This window comes from Chiloscyllium punctatum, chromosome 33, assembly GCF_047496795.1.
Source record: "Chiloscyllium punctatum isolate Juve2018m chromosome 33, sChiPun1.3, whole genome shotgun sequence".
NCBI lineage: Eukaryota > Metazoa > Chordata > Chondrichthyes > Orectolobiformes > Hemiscylliidae > Chiloscyllium > Chiloscyllium punctatum.
The window spans coordinates 58,621,058-58,638,746 of NC_092771.1; the positions used below are offsets into that span (position 1 = coordinate 58,621,058).

Sequence of the window (17,689 nt, forward strand, 5' to 3'; positions counted from 1 at the left end):
CACTCCAAGCACCTTCGCTTGCCACTGCAAGAGGTGGAAAACCTGTGCCCACACCTTCCCCTCACCTCCATCCAAGGCACCACTGGATCCTCCTACATCCAGCAGAGATTTCCCTGCCCACCCAAACAACTCACCTATTGTGTCCCTTGCTCTCAGGACACCAAATTGTGGAATATTTCAGGGAACATTTCTGGCACACATGCACCAACCAACCCCACCGCCCTGTAGCTGACCATTTCGGCTTCCCCCCACCCCATCCGCCACCACGCTGCCAAGGACATGCAAGTCCTCCATCCCAAATCCGAGTCACCCGACACCTGGAGGAAGAACACCTCATCTTCCATCTTGGGAACTTTCAACCACACGGCATCAAGGTTTCCTCATCTCCCCTCCCCCAACTTATCTCAGATTCAACCCTCCAACTCGTCACTGGCCTCTTGAACAGTCCCACCTGTCTATCTTCCTTTCCAATTATCCATTCCACCCTCTCGCCACGACCCTCCATCTACAACCACCTATTGCCTTCCGAGCTCCCTTCCCCTAACCCCAAACACACCTCCCTATTTATCTCTGAGCCGTATTCCACCACCCACATTTCTGATGAAGTGCTGAAATGCCCAATACATCAATTCTCCTGCTCCTTGGATGCTGCCTGACCTGCTGTGCTTTTCCAGAGCCACACTTTAACACAAACTGGAAGAACAACACCTCACCTCCCACTCAAGAACCCTGCAACCCTCTGGCTTCAACATCAAATTTAATAATTTTAGGTCCTGAACTCTCCCACGTCCTAGTGTCTTTGCCCCCTACCCCACATACCAGGCCTTGTTATTATGTAGCCTGCCATTACACACTAACTATGGTTAGCCACTAACAGTCCCCATAAACAGCTATACACCCTCCCCCCGTCAGATCGTTATTCACTCCTTTGTCCAACTGCTCTTATCTCTCTCTTTGGACTCTATCCCAACCTATCATTTACTCCTTAACCCCTACCTTCTGCATAAAGACAGACTTTTTTTTCTCAGTAACATCAGTTCCTGAGGAAGTGTCACTGAATCGAAAATGCGAACTGATTTCTTTTCACAGATGCTGCCTGATCTGCTGAGCATTTCCAGCACCTTCTGGTTGTTGTGTGTGATTTACAGCATCCGCAGTTCTTTTGGTTCTAATTTACCCGGAGTATCTAATTCAGGTCCAGCAGACTGAAACAGTGTTTATCAACCTTCTCAGTCCACACTAACTCCATCTCTCTCCCAGTATCTGCTGTCTATCCCACTCCTTCATATCCAGTTCCCCCCCTCTCGAGGGCCCCAAAGCCACCAAGCGAAGGGGGAAGAGACACCTCCAAGATGAGGATACAGGCAGCTCCTCCGAGGGTGTGGACGGGCGCAAGAAGTGTCACCTCCGGAGGAAGAGGCAGAGCGCCGTGGGGAGAAAGGAGGGCAGCACCGCCCAAGAAGGAAAAGTCGATCCCTCTGAGGGGATGGGTGAAGGCCTCCCCCTACCCGGTGAGAACCAAGGGGTACCCACCGGCCCACAGCTCCAGGTAACTGGGAGCAGCGGCCCAGTGACAGCCCTGCTGTCAGATGGAGAACTGGGCGATGTGGACCCTGGGTCTGACACGATGACACCAGAGCGGGGAAATGACTCCAGCGTGGAGCTGGACAACTACCTCAGCCCTGGGAAGGTCTAGCAGTTTGCCGTCACCACAGGGATGCACGCAGCTACCCCACAGGAGCAAGACCAGAAGAAAAATGGACACTGGTAACCCCGTAAACTGGTAAAATGTGGTTTAAAATTGCCAGCATAAATGTGCGTAGCATTAAATCGGCTACACGATGTGTCTCAACGCTGGCCTTCCTGGCCAACGTCAAAGCCGATGTCCTGTTTCTGCAGGAGTGTGGGATACCGCACCTCAGCAGTTACAGGAGATGGTCGAGCTTGTGGGCCCACGGGCCGTCAGTGTGGTCGGGGGGCAACGATAGCCGCGCCTCCGGCCTGGGTATCCTGTTGCGGGGAGGCAACTTCACCATCTCCGAGGTTAAGGAGGTGGTGGGCGGGCTGTTGACCCCGGGAAACATCGAAGAGCTCAAGAGGGATTACGCAGGTTGGAGAACCGTGAAGCCCCTCTTTGAGTCTCCAGCGGACTGGTGGGAAACTGTAAAAGGGAACATCAAGAGGTTCTTTATCCTCAAAGGTGTCCAGGAGGCGAGAGAGAGGCGGGGAAAACTGTCCCAGCTCCAGGAAAGTATGCAGAACCTGCTCCTGCTGGAGACGATGGGGGTCGATGTCACGGAGGACCTCAAGGAGGTGAAGGGCCAGCAAGCCTCGCTCTTTGCCTCGGAGGCCTCCAAGATAATCTTCCGGTCCAGGGTCCGCTCGGTGGAGCAGGACGAGACGTGCTCACGTTTCTTCTTCCAGAAGGTGCACAAAGAGAGGTCCGTGCTCAGCAGCCTGAAGAAAGAAGATGGCTCGGTAACGTCATCTCAGGCTGACGTCATGAGGATCAGCAAATCCTTCTACGCCAGCCTGTATGACTCGAAGCCAACCGACAGCGCGGCCTCCCAGTCGTTCCTGTCCTCTATCACGGAGGTCCTAGATGATGGAACACGAGAGAGGCTGGACCAGCCGCTATCTCTGGATGAACTGACCAAGGCCCTCGAGTCCTTCGAAAAGAATAAAACTCCCGGAAGCGACGGCTCTTTGGGACTTGATCGGCCAGGACCTGCTGGAGGTGTATGTCAGTACGCTTCGGGCAGATACCATGAGTGAATCCATGAGGAAAGGCATCATCACCCTCGCCTACAAGCGGAAGGGGGAGAGGGAGGAAATTAGAAATTGGAGACCGATCTCACTGTTAAATGCAGACTACAAAATCTTGTCAAAGGTCATCGCCAACCGGGTCAGGTCTGCTCTGGGATCAGTGATCCACCCGGACCAAACCTGTGCTGTACCGGGCAGGAAGATCTCTGAGAGTCTTGCACTCCTCAGGGATACGATCGCCTACGTGCAGGACAGAGGGGTGGACACCTGCCTCATCAGCCTGAACCAGGAGAAAGCCTTTGACAGGATATCACATACATATATGAGGGATGTCCTCTCCAAAATGGGCTTTGGGGAGGGAATCGGAAATTGGATCAGACTGCTCTACACCGACATTGTCAGTGCAGTCTCAATCAATGGGTGGGAATCAGATAGCTTCCCTGTAAGATCTGGAGTCAGGCAGGGATGACCCCTCTCACCCGCCTTGTTTGTGTGTTGCATAGAGCCATTTGCCGAATCCATCAGGAAGGATGCGAGCCTGAGAGGGGTGACTATTCCTGGCAGCGGGGGCCTGCAGGTTAACGCCTCCCTGTACATGGATGACGTCGCTGTTTTCTGCTCGGATCCGCTGTCCGTGCACAGACTCATGTGCATCTGTGACCAGTTCGAGCGGGCCTCGGGGGCCAAGGTAAACCGAGACAAGAGCGAGGCCATGCTCTTCGGGAACTGGGCCGACCAATCCTCTATCCCCTTCACCGTCAGGACTGACCACCTGAAGGTGCTGGGTATTTGGTTCGGGAGGACTGGGGCGTGCGCCAAGACCTGGGAGGAGCGGATCAGGAAGATGAGACAGAAACTAGGCAGATGGGGGCAACGGTCGCTCTCCATCGTGGGAAAAAACCTGGTCATCAGGTGTGAGGTACTCTCAGTATTGCTATATGTGGCACAGGTCTGGCCTATCCCCAGGACCTGTGCTGCCGCAGTCACCCGGGCCATCTTCCAATTCATTTGGAGATCAAAGATGGACCGGGTCCGAAGAGACTCTATGTACAAAGACCAGTGCAATGGGGGAAAAAACACGCCCAATGCCACCCTCACCCTGATGGCCACCTTTGTGTGTGGCTGCATCAAGCTGTGCGTGGATCCCCGGTATGCAAACACCAAGTGTCACTACGTACTGAGGTTCTATCTGTCCCCGGTGTTGCGAAGGATGGGCCTGGCCTCGCTGCCGCGGAACGCTCCGAGTAGTTGGACCGTTCCGTATCACCTGTCCTTCGTGGAGAAATTTATGAGGAAAAACACCTTTGACCACAAGTCCATCAGGAAGTGGTCAGCACGTAGCGTCCTTGAGACACTTCGGGAAAAGGAGAGGGCGGATCCTGTCGAGCGGTTCCCTGAGCAGACTGTCAAAGCCATTTGGCAGAATGCCTCATCGCCAGAACTTTCCAACAAGCACCAAGACGTGGCTTGGCTGGTGGTGAGAAGGGCTCTGCCTGTGAGATCCTTTATGCACGCCCGGACTCTCTGTCGCACCGCACGCTGCCCTCGAAGTGGCTGCGGGGGGGACGAGACTGTCACACACCTCCTTCTGGAATGTGCCTATGCAGAGGAAGTCTGGAGAGGAATGCAGTGGTGCTTGTCGAGGTTCGTCCCGAGCAGCGCCGTGACGCGGGACTCCGTGCTCTTTGGCCTGTTCCCCGGGACTCACACCGAGACGAACATTAACTGCGCCTGGAGGATCATCAACTCAGTGAAGGACGCTCTCTGGGCGGTCCGAAACCTGTTGATCTCCCAGCTGAAGGAGTTGACCCCGACCGAGTGTTGCAGACTGGCACATTCCAAAGTCCAAGACGACGTGTTGAGGGACGCACTGAAGCTTGGGGCAGCTGCCGCCAAGGCGCGGTGGGGAAAGACCACCGTGTAAGATCGGCCTGCCTAAAGAAGAACAGGGGGCCCATGCGGACTTTTTTTTGGGCTCTGCTGATGCCTCAGCCAAATATATGTATATGTACAAGATTGAAAAATGCACAGGATTGTAAATGACAAGGATAAATTCGAATCTGTGTTTGTAAATGTGGACATATGTATGGCATGATCAAATGTACAGACCATCAAATCATTTTATGAATAAAGTATATTTTTGAAATAAAAAAAAAGTCCCCCCCTCACAGTGACACTGCGCCTGCAAAGCTGATGGTCATGTGTTGGCCTGCTGGACCCACCCCTCATTCACTCCCATTGGCTGGAGGATCATGCCAACTCTCCTATTGGTCTGAAGCTGTGTCAATCAGCCAGGCCCCATTGTGACCTGAGTGGTGGGATCCTCCCAGGTGCATCAGAGGCTGAGGGGTGACCTCATAGAGGTTTATAAAACCATGAGGGGCCTGGGTAGGATAAATAGACAAGGTCATTTCCCTGGGGTCGGGGAGTCCAGAATGAGAAGGCATAGGTTTAAGGTGAGAGGGGAAGAATTTAAAATGGATCTGAGGGGCAATTTTCTTTCGTCACTGAGGTTGGTGCGTGCATGGAATCTTCTGTCAGGAAGTGAAGGATGTTGGTCCAATTAAACCATTTGGCATCTGGATGGGTATATGAAGAGGAAGGGTGTAGAGTGAAATGTACCAAGTGTTGGCAAATGGGATTAGATTAGGTTGGGATATCTGGTCAGAATGGACCAGTTTAACCAAAGGGTTTATTTTCATGCTGTACATCTCTACGGCTCTGCCCTGTGATGAGCTTCATCATTCACAGTGAATGGGTCAGTATCACAGAGCACAGGGACTGGAGGCTATTCAGCCCATTGGGGCTGTACTCACTCCCTCTGGAGATGGTCCCAGTCAGTCCCAACTCACCTCCCATTTGGACATAGCCCTCCGAATCCTTCCTAAAAAATGTTAAATTTCAAATTTGTTTTGACAATAACTACTGTATCTGCATCCAGCTGTCGGTCAAACTGTTGCAGATGCTCAGAACTTAGTGAGCAAAATAATCTTCACACTTTTCTTTGCATTATTTGCCAGTCACCTGAAAATAGTTACTAAAAATTGTGACGTTAATAATTTCTCACTCTATACCCTAGAAACAAATCAACTCCTGGTCGAAATCACTGCTTAACCTTCTCAGCTCCAAGCAGAATTGTCTGGCCTTCTGCTAACTCTCCATAAAAGAGAAAACTATATTAATTTTAATTTATTAGTGCCATAGAGATGTACAGCACAGAAACAGACCCTTCAGTTCAACTTGTCCATGCCAACCAGATATCCTAAATTAATCTCGTCCCACATGCCCGCCCTTGGCCCATAGCCTTCTAAACCTTTCCCAATCACATATCCAATGAGATGCCTTTTAAATGTTGTAACTGTACCGGCCTCCACACTTTCTCTGGCAGCTCATTCCATACACATACTACATTCAGCTTGAAACTTTGCCCCTAATATCCCTTTTCAATCTTTTCCCTCACGCCTGTGCTTTCGAGTTTTGGACTCACCTAAACAGGAATAAGACCCTGGCTGTTGACCTATATGCTACCCTATCCATGCCCCTCACGATTTTATCAACCTCTATGGTCACCTCTCAGCATCCGATTCTCCAGTGAGAACAGCCTCAGTCTATTCAGCCTCTCCCTATAGCTCAATCCCTCAACCCTGGCAGCATCTTTGCATCTTTTCTGAATCCTTTCAAGTTTCACAATATCATTCCAACAGCGGGGAGACCAGGACTGAAAGCAGAATTCCAGAAGTGGCTGAATGAATATCCTGTACAGCTGCACACTGATGTCACAACTCCTGTACACAATGCACAGACCAATAAAGGCAAGTACACCAAACACTTTCTTCACTCCCCTGCCTATGATTCCACTTTCAAGGAACTATGAACCTGCACTCCAAGATCTCTTTGTTCAGCAACACTCCCCAGGATCTTCCCATTACGTGTATTAGTCGCACCCTGATTTGCTTTTCCAAAATGCAGAACCTCACATTTATCTAAATTAAACTGCATCTGCCACTCCTCAGCCCATTTGATCGGAGTCTCATTGTACTCTCAGGTAACTTTGCTGTCCACTGCACCTCTAATTTTGGTGTCTATTGTAACCATAGCTCCTATATTCACATAGAAATCATTTATATAAATGGCAAAAAGCAGTGGACCCAGTACCCAGCCTGACAGCATATTGCTCATCACAGGCTTCCAGTCCAAAAAGTACCCTCCACTATGACACTGACTGCTCTGCAAGGTTAGAGCTCATGGTATACAGGGAGATCTAACCATTTGGATACAGAACTGGCTCAAAGGTAGAAGACAGAGGGTGGTGATGGAGGGTTGCTTTTCAGACTGGAGGCGTGTGACTAGTGGAGTGTTACAAGGATCACTGCTGGATCCACTGCCTTTCATCATTTATATCAATGAATTAGATGTGAACATCGGAGGTATAGTTAGTGAGATGACACCAAAACTGGAGGTGTAGTGGACAGTGAAAAAAATTACCTCAGAGTACAATGGGATCTTGATCAGATGGGTGAATGGCTGAGGAGTGGTATTTTGGGAAAGCAAATCTTAGCAGGACATACACACTTAATGGTAAGGTCCTGAGGTGTGTTACTGAACAAAGAGGCCTTGGAGTGCAGGTAGGTAGGATAGTGAAGGCAGCATTTGATATGCTTGCCTTTATCGGACAATGTATTGAGTACAGGAGTCATGAGATCATGTTGCATCTGTACAGGACATTGGTTAGGCCACTTTTGGAACGTTGCGTACAAATCTGGTCACCCTCCTATTGGAAGGATGTTGTGAAACTTGAAAGGGTTCAGAAAAGATTTACAAGAACGATGCCAGGGTTGGAGGATTTGAGCTAGGCTGGGGGTTGAATAGAGGTTGAATAGATTGGGGCTGTTTTCCCTGCAGCGCCGGAAGCTGAGAGGTGATCTTATCTATGTATATAAAAACCTGAGGTGCATGGATAGGATAAATAGACAAAGTCTTTTCCCTGGCGTGGAGGATCCCAGCACTAGAGGGCATAGGTTTATGGTATGAGGGGAAAGACTTTAGAGAGACTTGAGAGGCAACGTTTTCACACAGAGGTTGGTACGTGTATGGAATGTGCTGCCAGAAGAAGTGTTGGAGGCCATTACGATTGCAACATTTAAAAGGCATCTTCATGTGTATATGAATAGGAAGGATATGGGCTGGGTGCTGACAGGGGGTCTAGATTGCATTGGGATATCTGATCAGCATGTACTGGTCGGACCGACGGGTCTCTGTTTCTGTGCTGTCCATCTATGACTGTTTGACCTTCCAGCCAATTCCGTATCCAAACAGCTCGTTCCGCCAGAATTCTATGGTACTGAACCTGCTAACCAGTGTGTTATGTGAAACCTTGTGTCTTTCTCAAGTCCAAGTTAATGATTTCAATGCACAAAGCCATGCTGACTCTCCCGAATCATTTTTTGCTTTTCCAATGACATGGAAATCCTGTCCTGGAGAATCCCTTCTAACAACTTCTCTGCCACTGACTTCAGGCTCACCGGTCTATAGTTCCCTGGCTTTTCCTTACCACCTTTCTCAAATAATGCCACCCATCTTCCAGCACCTCACCTGTGGCGATCGATGATACAAATATCGCAGCGAGAGGCCCAGCAAAAGCTTCCCTAATTACCCACAAAGTTCTGGGATACACCTGATCAGATTCCAGGGATTTATCCACCTTTATGCATTTTAAGTCATCCAGTACCTCCTCCTCTGCAATATGTACACTTGCCAAGTTATCACTATTTATTTCTTCAACTTCTCTAACTTCCATACCCCTTTCAGTAAAAACTGACATGAAATACTTATAGAATCTCTCCCAGCTCCTGCTGTTCCATTGACAGTCTTGTTGATCTTTGAGGGTCGCTATTCTCTGCCTAGTTATTCTTTTGTCTTTAGTGTATTTGTAGAATCTCTTTGGATTCTCCTTAAACCTATTTCCCAAAGCTATCTCATGTCCCCTTTTTTGCCTCCTGGTTTCCCGCGAGTATACTCCTACTGCCCTTATAGTCCCCTAGGGACTCACTCAAACCCAGTGCTCTGTACCTGTCATATCTTCCCTTCATTTTCTTGACCAGAGCCCCAATTTTTCAGGTCATGCAGCATTCTCGACGCCTCCCAGCCTTGGCCTTAACAGGAATATACTGTCTGTGTATTCTCATAGTCGCAGGCCTATGGAGGCAACGGCAGACGAGGACAGAGAAACAACCATTATCAGTAAAGAGGTAGTGTTGGCTAAGCGAACAACTCATCCTTATCTCTATAATTCCTCTCTAGCCTCAGAACTATCAGTATCTCTGGTATCAAAAACATCTCAATCTCTGCAACATCCTCCAATCTCTAATCTACTCCAGTCTCAACACCCTCTCTATCTTTAATCTTGTCCACCCTCACAAATCTCTGTGATGTGCCTTTCTTTAATTCCAACCTTCAGGACAACCCATTTTTATTTCAGATTCCTGCACCCAGAGCTCCACAATGTCCCGCTTAACCTCTGTCACATTTTCCTCCAAAAAACATTAATTAATCACGTATCATCTATTCTAATATCACCTTCTCTGACCTGGTTTCTATTGTGGCTTGTCATATTCCTTTATTACGCGTCTGTGGTCTACATGACAGAAAACGGTTTTGTGGTCCATAGGGTTTATGCTGTAAAGAAATCTCCCAGCTAACTATTTTAATCCCATTTTCCAGCACAGAGCCTATCGACCTGCCAGTCCTGGCCTTGCAAGTGTGTTCCTAAATAGATTTTAAATGCCTTCGGGATTTCTGTCTCTCACTCTCTTCCATACAGTGAGGTTTAGTACAACTGTTGCTCTATTCTAAGACCCACAGGGTTCACAGCAGCTGGGTCTGTGCGAACCACAGATTGCCCACACATTGTGAAGGATGGCAGGGTCCCTGAGGGGGGCACAGGAGATTTACCAGGATGGTTCAAGGAATGGGGGATTTTAATTGCAGAATTTGTGGGGCTTTTTTGCCATTAATTGTTCACGTGACATGTGTTGCTAATACACATCAAGAATAACCATCCGTAATTAATGGACTCTCCTTTTCAACCTCTCCCCTTGCATGTGCTGTGGTAATATTCAGGTTAACCACTACCCGACATCTCTCTCTAATGAGAGAGCAATCCTGTGGTCGGGTAGGACAATGCTGACTTGATCTTTTACACAGTGATGCCACTGTGCCTCGAGGGTGGGGAAAGGGAATGCTGAAGGCGGTGGATGGGAAACCACTCCGGTACAGTACTTTATCCTGGAGGATGTTCACTTTCTTTAATATTGTTGGGGTGGGGGGGGGGTGTGTGCACTGATGCAGGCAAGTGGAGAATGTTCGAACACAACCCTGATATGTACCTTATAGAGAGCAAACAGACATTGGGGAATCAGGGGTTTGGAAAAACTGAGATTGTTCTCCTTGTAGCAAAGGAAATTTGGGGAGCTGTGACAAAGTGGTTTACAAAAGTTACACATTATAATAATAAACCTTATACCCATCAGCTCATTATACAAGGATTACAGGACACATGTTGAAGATTTGGGAAGATCTATTGAGAGGATGGTTTGATTCAAAGGAGAACTTTTATTCAGCAAATGGTATTGATCTGGAACACAATACTCTCACACAATACAAATATCCAGGGCCTGATGTATTGAGTAATTCTGCCAGAGTTTGGCGGTAGAGTGATGGAGATTATCATCTGAATATCTGCCTGTAATACAAGTTTATAAAATCCATCACTGTCAGTTCAAGTTTGAAACTCATACAATCCCCTCCTCCTGGCCCAGGAGGACTGTACACATTACCCCTGGTGGAGGTTAGCAGGCACTTCAAGGGCAAATCTATGTGGGTTTCTATGAGTTTCCACCTTGGGACTTCATGTGACTGAACATGAGACAGAATATCCCAAGTTTCAGTGAGATGTGGAGAGCAGGATTTGCTTCCTTTTCTTTCCTTCCGTGCTGCCGCTGTGCTTCATCAATAAGACATGGGGTGTGAAAGGCTCATGCACCTTGATGGGCAAGATGTCTCAATTCTGACCAATGGGCAGCAAGCTTCTCCCAGTCATGAAACAGAGTATCCCTGAAAGATAGCAACTGCGCATGCTTCCCACTGCCCAGTGATCACACTGCATGTTTCGAATAATGAGGGGGGAAATCTCCTAGAAAAGGCATAACAGTAAAGTTCCAAAAGGTTATAAACAGCTTACAGAGAGATATTCACAGGAAACGTGGGTAATAAGTTGGCAAATAGAGTATAACTTGGGATAAACTGTAGAAAGCTGCACCACAAAGGGACTGGGGGAAAATGAACAGGAAACACAGAAAGCTAGCACACAGTTACAACATGGAATCAGGAAAGGGAATGGAATGCTGTCCCTTATTTCAAAGAGTTTGCAATATAAGAGTTTGGTGCATATACCTTAGGGCAACTAAACAAATGGCGAGTGAGACCACAACTGGAGTAACGTGAACAGACTTGGTCGCTTTAATTAATGAAATAGAGCAGTTTATTGGAGGCATTTCAGAGAAGATCCATTGGGATGATCCCTGTTTTGAAGGGATTATCCTGTAAGCAAAGGCTGAATAAGTTGGGAATCTACTCACTGCACTTTGGAAGAATGAGAGATGATCTCTTTGAAACATACAGGATGCTGTCGAGGTTTCACAGGGTAAATATGGAGAGGATGTGTCCCATTACGGGTGAGTCTTGAACCAGATTCTGGGTCAGTCGCGGAATCAAGGATTCTGTTTCAGATTTGTTACGTTAAAGGCAACACCGACACAGGTTAGGGTTTCAGTAGCAATGGAGCTGGGGTAAGGAGACAAGCAGCATTTTAGAGATTGGAATTCCTGGTGTTTGTGATTGTGTAGATGTCTAATCAGAAGGTCACCTTGGGGTCAGATATGAAAGCAATATTGTGAATAATGGAGACACTTCCCAGTGAGAGGGAGGGGCACAGCAGTAAGGGAAATGAATTTGGAATAGCAACTGAAGGCAATGGGTTTAACATTTGCGGTGTTTCATTGGAGTGAATTGCAGCTCATCGAAGCGTGGTAAGCAGTTTGATAACTGAGTAATAGTGGAGAAATGGAGAGGGATGATGGGAAGGGAGAGCTGGACATTGTCAGTGTACATGTGAAACCTAACACAGTGCTTTTGGGCGATGTTACCTCCTGGCAGTATGTAGGTGAGAAACAGGACGGACTAAGGATAGATCCTGGAGAGACACCAAATACAATGAATTCAGAAAGGGAGAGTGGAGATGGAGCAGGATTTTCCAATGATGGTGAGGTCAAATATTAGGTTTTTAGCAGAATGGGAGAGAAGGACATAACCAGAAAAGACAGACAGACAGATCATGGAACAATATCTGAATTGCAAGGCCGGGCGGGGGAGGTGCGGGCGAAAATGACGGTGACAAGCAGGAGGATGAGACAGAGATTTGGAATGTCCATGATTTAGCTACACTAGGGTAAATGGTCAAGATGACCTCTAATAAGGCTTGACAAGAGACTCTAGGAAATGCAAGTTTAGGACTAACATGAGGAGCATCCTTGTGAGGCAGAATGGCTCGGTGGGCTAGTGGAGAGGGAGGGAAGAAACCGAGGCAGCTGGTCGGATTGTCTCAATGTTATTGACAGAGAAACTCCATGTGCTCCTCACTCTTGTTGTTGGAGGGGAGGATGGAGGAGACAGGATAATGGACATTGTTTTTATTTCCAAAACAATAAACAAAACCTGTGATAGTGATTCTAAAAATAAGTGAACAAACCTGTCGTATTTATCAAGAATATTAAAATATACAACTGAAGTTCAGGTTTGAATCCCAAATTGGTAGAGGATGGCTCTGAAGTCAAGAAAAAATTAACTGGAATGAAGAATCTACTGTTTGCCATGGAACCACTCGGGATGTTTTTCTGCCATTGACAATGTCCTTGAGGGAAAGAAACCCGACAGTGGCCCATCAAGTCACTCATTGTATTAATCACTGCACAGTCTCAACAAAGGAATGAAACTGGATCGACCACATTACATCTACCAATGCACTGGAAAATACAACCACACAATCAGCCCGCTTGACCCTGCAACTTCGGTCTCACTGTGGGCCAACAACAGCAGCAGAACTGTACTCCTGCCCAATCTGAAATCTCATGGCCTGATATCCCCCACTCAACTGTTAACATCAAGCCAGGGGAATCAACCCTGGTTCAATGGTGAATGCAGGAGAGCATGTAAGGAACAGTACCAGGCATACCTAAAAATGAGGTGCCAACCTGGTGCAGCTACCAAACCTGCATGCCAAACACCACAAGCAACACCAAATAGAACGAAGTGATCCCCAAACCAACAGATTAGATCTGATTTCTGCAGTTCTGCCACACCTAGTCAAGAATAGTGATGGACAATTAAACAACTCACTGGAGGAAACATCACAGATATCCCCACCCTTCCCGATGGAGGGGTCTCACACATTCATGCAACAGATAAGAGGACAGCATTAGCAGCGATTTTCAGCCAGCAGTGCCAAGTGGATGAGCCTTCTCCATTGGTCCCTCACATCACAGATATGAATCGACTTGGTTGAAAACTCATTTCAAATCAGATCAAGAAATGGATAAGCAGTGTAAAGGTATGTGCCCTGCCAATATTCTGGCAATAATACTCTTGGCTGTGCTCCAGAACTTGCTGCCCACCAAGGCAAGTACTGCTCCAGCACTGGCACCTCCTGACTTTGTGGAACATTGCTCAGGGATGTTCCAACACAAAAAAACAGGGCAGATCCAACTCAGCCAATTGCCCTCCGTCAGTCCACACTCGCTCAGCAGTGAAGTGATGGAAGGTGTCATCAACAGTGCTGTCAAGCAACTGCTCAGCAATAACCTGCTCAGCGATGCCCATTTTGGGTTCTGCCAGGGCCACTCAGTTCCTGAGCTTGTTACAGACTTGATTCACAAACGGACAAACAGCTGAATGAGGTGAGGATGACAGGTCAGACCCCCTCCAAGTCCACTATTTCGACTTCAGTGATATCACCTGACCTCACCACAGTCTCAGCTCATTTGCTGAAACTCTCATTCATTCCTTTTGTTGACTCTAGATTTCATTATCTAAACCCACTCCTGGCCAGCATCCCACATTCACCCTCCCGATAATCTCTAGAATATTGAAAACTCTACTGCCGAAGTGCTCACTTGTACCAAAACTTGCTGATCAATCAAAAGACTCCCATGTGTAAGCAACAACAATTTACTTTCGCACCTTTGAATTAATTCCTGGCTGTAATCATTCCTATCTCCCTGCACCACACACCCTTTCATATCTCAATAACTCATGTTAGTTCAGACTCTCAATGATGTGTTTATTTTTGAGTTCACCTGGGTGACTGTTTCTATAGACTCCAAGGGAACATGGTCTGGAATCCCCACGCTAACCCTCTAAGATCTACTTTCTTCCTTTAAGGCATTCTTGAAAAACTGCTTATTTGGCAATGGTTGTGGTCACTGGACATAATATTCTCCATCTGTAGCCTAATGTCAAAAGTTCTCAATAATATTTTTGTGAAATTAAAACCATGATGATTTGTACAGATATCTTCCACTCTTCATTATCGCTGAGTGAATAATCTGTAATGTCTCTTACCCAACCACGTTGTGGGAGCACCTTCACCACACAAACTGCAGCAGTACAAGGAAGTCAAACATCACCCTCTCCACAGGCAACAAGGCTTTGGCATTGATCACTGGTTTCTGTGGAAGGAGAAATACACAGTTGATGTTTCAGGGAGTGCAATATGAATTACAGGGAATGAAAATGGTGCAGAATTTGATTGTCAGAAAATTGAAGGAAAATGCACTCACTTATTGGAAAAAAGAATTCTTGACCGTCAAAGATATTTTGGAAAAGATAAACTGATAATGGAACATCATACGGTCAGGAGCCGGGCAGCAGTGGACAATTCATTTGCATTCCTGAAGAAGGGCTTATTCCGAATCGTTGATACTCCTGCTCCTCGGATGCTGCCTGCGCTGCTGTGTTTTTCCAGCTCTACATTTTTCAATTCATTTACAAAGCAGCTGTGAAAGTAATAGTAAAATACTATATAGAGCAAAAATATACCCAAGAGAGACTGAGAAAGCTAGATAATGAACAAGTGGACATCAGAGAACCCAGAGGTGAACCAGAGCAGAGTTCACTTTTATGATCCCACAGTCAAAGATGTCTAACACAGAAACAGACTTCTTCGGTCCAACCTATGTCAACCAGATATCCTAACCTAATCTACCTAAATTAAATCCTTTTTGCCACTCCTCATCTGATCAATATCCCACTGTACTCTGAGATAACCTTCTTCATTGTCCACAATACCTCCAATTTTGGTGTCACCTGCAAACTTACTAACTATACGGCCTCTATTCACATCCAAATCATTTAAATGAATGACGAAACAAATCCAGAAAAAAAAACATTTCTCTGGGTTTGAATGTGCTCTGTGTAAATCCTGCCCTATGACTCTTTTTACCAGGGAAGGCTGCACATACATCCCTCTGAACTTTGCCCCCTACAAAGATGGCGGCCGCGCACGTGTCCAGTGAATCATTGCCCCGAATAAAGATGGCGGCGCTCACTCAGGCCGATTAATCAACGAGGCATTTTCCCATTTGCTGCAAAAACGGGACTGTAAGTTTCAAATTTGTATTTTCCGATGTGCAGCAAATGATAGTGAAACCTCTCAGACCATACCAACACCATTTCCCTCCCGCTTCCTGCTGTTTATTTCTTTCCTTACCGACAGCACTCCGCGCGCGCACACACATTCCGAACATCTGCGAGGATGATCACGTGGTATAGTCTAGTCCCGCCCTTATTCACTGATTGGCCGGAGGACCCACTGTCCCGCCAGGTCCTCCAGCTCCACCCCTGCCTTTTCCTAACCTAATCTATCTAAATTAAATCCTATCTGCCAGTCCTCAGCCCACTAACCCATCTGATCAATATCCCATTGTATTCTGAGATAACCTTCTTCATTGTCCACAATACCAACTGTTGGCTGGAGCTTGCGCACTGCTTCGTGGCTTTTGTTGCCATTTCTCAGTTACAAGAGTGAGGGAAAAAGTTAAAAATCACACCACCACCTGATGAAGGACCGGCAAAGTAGGGCTTCCAAATAAACCTGTTGGACTATAACCTGGTGTTCTGTGAATTTTAATTTTGTCCATCCTAATCCAACAACACCAAGTCACGAGTGATGGATGCATGCATAATACAAGAACAAAAGATCTAGGAAAAGGAGAAGGCCGTCCTGCCCTTCGAGCCTGCTCTACCATTCAATAAGATCATGGCTGATCATTTTGTGGACGCAGAACCATTTACCCACGTTCTTACCGTATTCCTTAATTAATTATTTCTCTTTTTAAAAAACTAACTTAGCTTCAAAAACATTTTCTGAACTAGCATCAACTATTTTGCTGGGCAATGCACTCCATAGAGGTCAAGAAGTTCCTTCTCAATTCAGTCCTAAATTTGCTGCCTCTAATCTTGTGGTGATGCCCTCTTGTCCTAGCTTCACTGCCAGTGGAAACATTCTCTCTATTTCTATTTTATCCATTCCATTCATTATTTTATATCTTTCCATTCTTCTGAATTCCAATGAATATAATCCCAATCTACTCAGTCTCTGTTAAACCAAACCCCTCACCTCCGGAGTCAACATAGTTAACCTCCTCTGCACCCCCTCTAGTGCCAGTACATCCTTGAGCAAGAAAGGAGATAAAACCTACATGGAGTACTCCAGGTGTGGCCTCACCAGCACCCACTATAGCACACCTCTGCTTTTAAACACAATCCCTTCAGCAATGAAGGACTATATTCCATTTGTGTTCTGAATTGATTGTTGTACCTGGTGACCAACCCTCCTACAGAAGGATGTTCAAGTGCCTCTGCATAGCAAATTATGCATTTTTTAAAAATTCAAGTAGTAATCTTTTTACTAATAATACTCCAACCAAAGAGTATGACTTTACATTTATGAACATAATATTCCACTTGCCAAACCATTGCCCACTAACTCAATGTATCTATGTTCCTCTGCAAAGTTTCCCAGTCCTCTGCACACTTTGTCCTGCTACTCATCTTAGTCTCATATGCAAACTTTGACACCCTTCATGTGGTCCCCAACTCCAAATCATCTGTATCGATTCTAAATAATTGCAGTCCCAACACTGATCCTAGAGGCACGCTACTAGTTACTGATTGCCAGCCAGAATAAACCAGCTTATTTATCCCCACTCTTTGCTTCCTGTTAATCAACCAATCTTCTATCCATGCTAATACTCTATCCCATGCACCCTTATATAATACAACAGCCTCTTGCGTGGCACCTTGTTGAAGGCCTTTTGGAAATCCAGGCACGCCGCATCCACTGGGTCCCCATTGTCCACCTTGCTCGAAATGTCTTCACAGAATTCCAAACGATTTGTCAAGCATGACCAGCCCTTCATGAATCCATGCTCTGTTTGCCCAATGGGACAATTTCTATCGAGATTCCCTGCCATTTCTTCCTTGATAATAGACCAAAGCATCTTTCCAACAACAGAGAATAAACTAACTGGTGTAGAATTCCCTATCTTTTGTCCACCACCTTTTCTTACAGTCCTTCCTTTTCACTGGAATATGTTTTTGCTGAGCACTTCCTTAAATGTCTTTAAAAATTTTTCACTGCTCACCAACTGTCCCACCTTAAAATCTTTGTTTCCAGTCTACTTTATCCAGGTTCTCCCTCATTCTATTTTAGTTCCCCGTGTTCAAGCACAGGACCAAGGTATTAGATTTTATCTTTACACTCTCCATTCTAACTGTTCTAACTTCAACCATACAGTGATCACTTCTTCCA

At 46.5% G+C, this 17,689-nt stretch overlaps 1 long non-coding RNA gene across 1 annotated transcript; it reads right to left on the bottom strand.

Annotated features, from left to right (window-relative positions):
* Nucleotides 1-10,758: 10,758 nt before the first annotated feature.
* LOC140458611 (uncharacterized) lies at nucleotides 10,759-14,694 on the bottom strand. The gene is made up of 3 exons (XR_011953611.1): nucleotides 14,658-14,694; nucleotides 14,440-14,546; nucleotides 10,759-10,957 (listed from the first exon to the last, which is right to left on the bottom strand). It is a non-coding gene; the product is annotated as an uncharacterized lncRNA (long non-coding RNA).
* Between the last annotated feature and the right edge of the window lie 2,995 nt (nucleotides 14,695-17,689).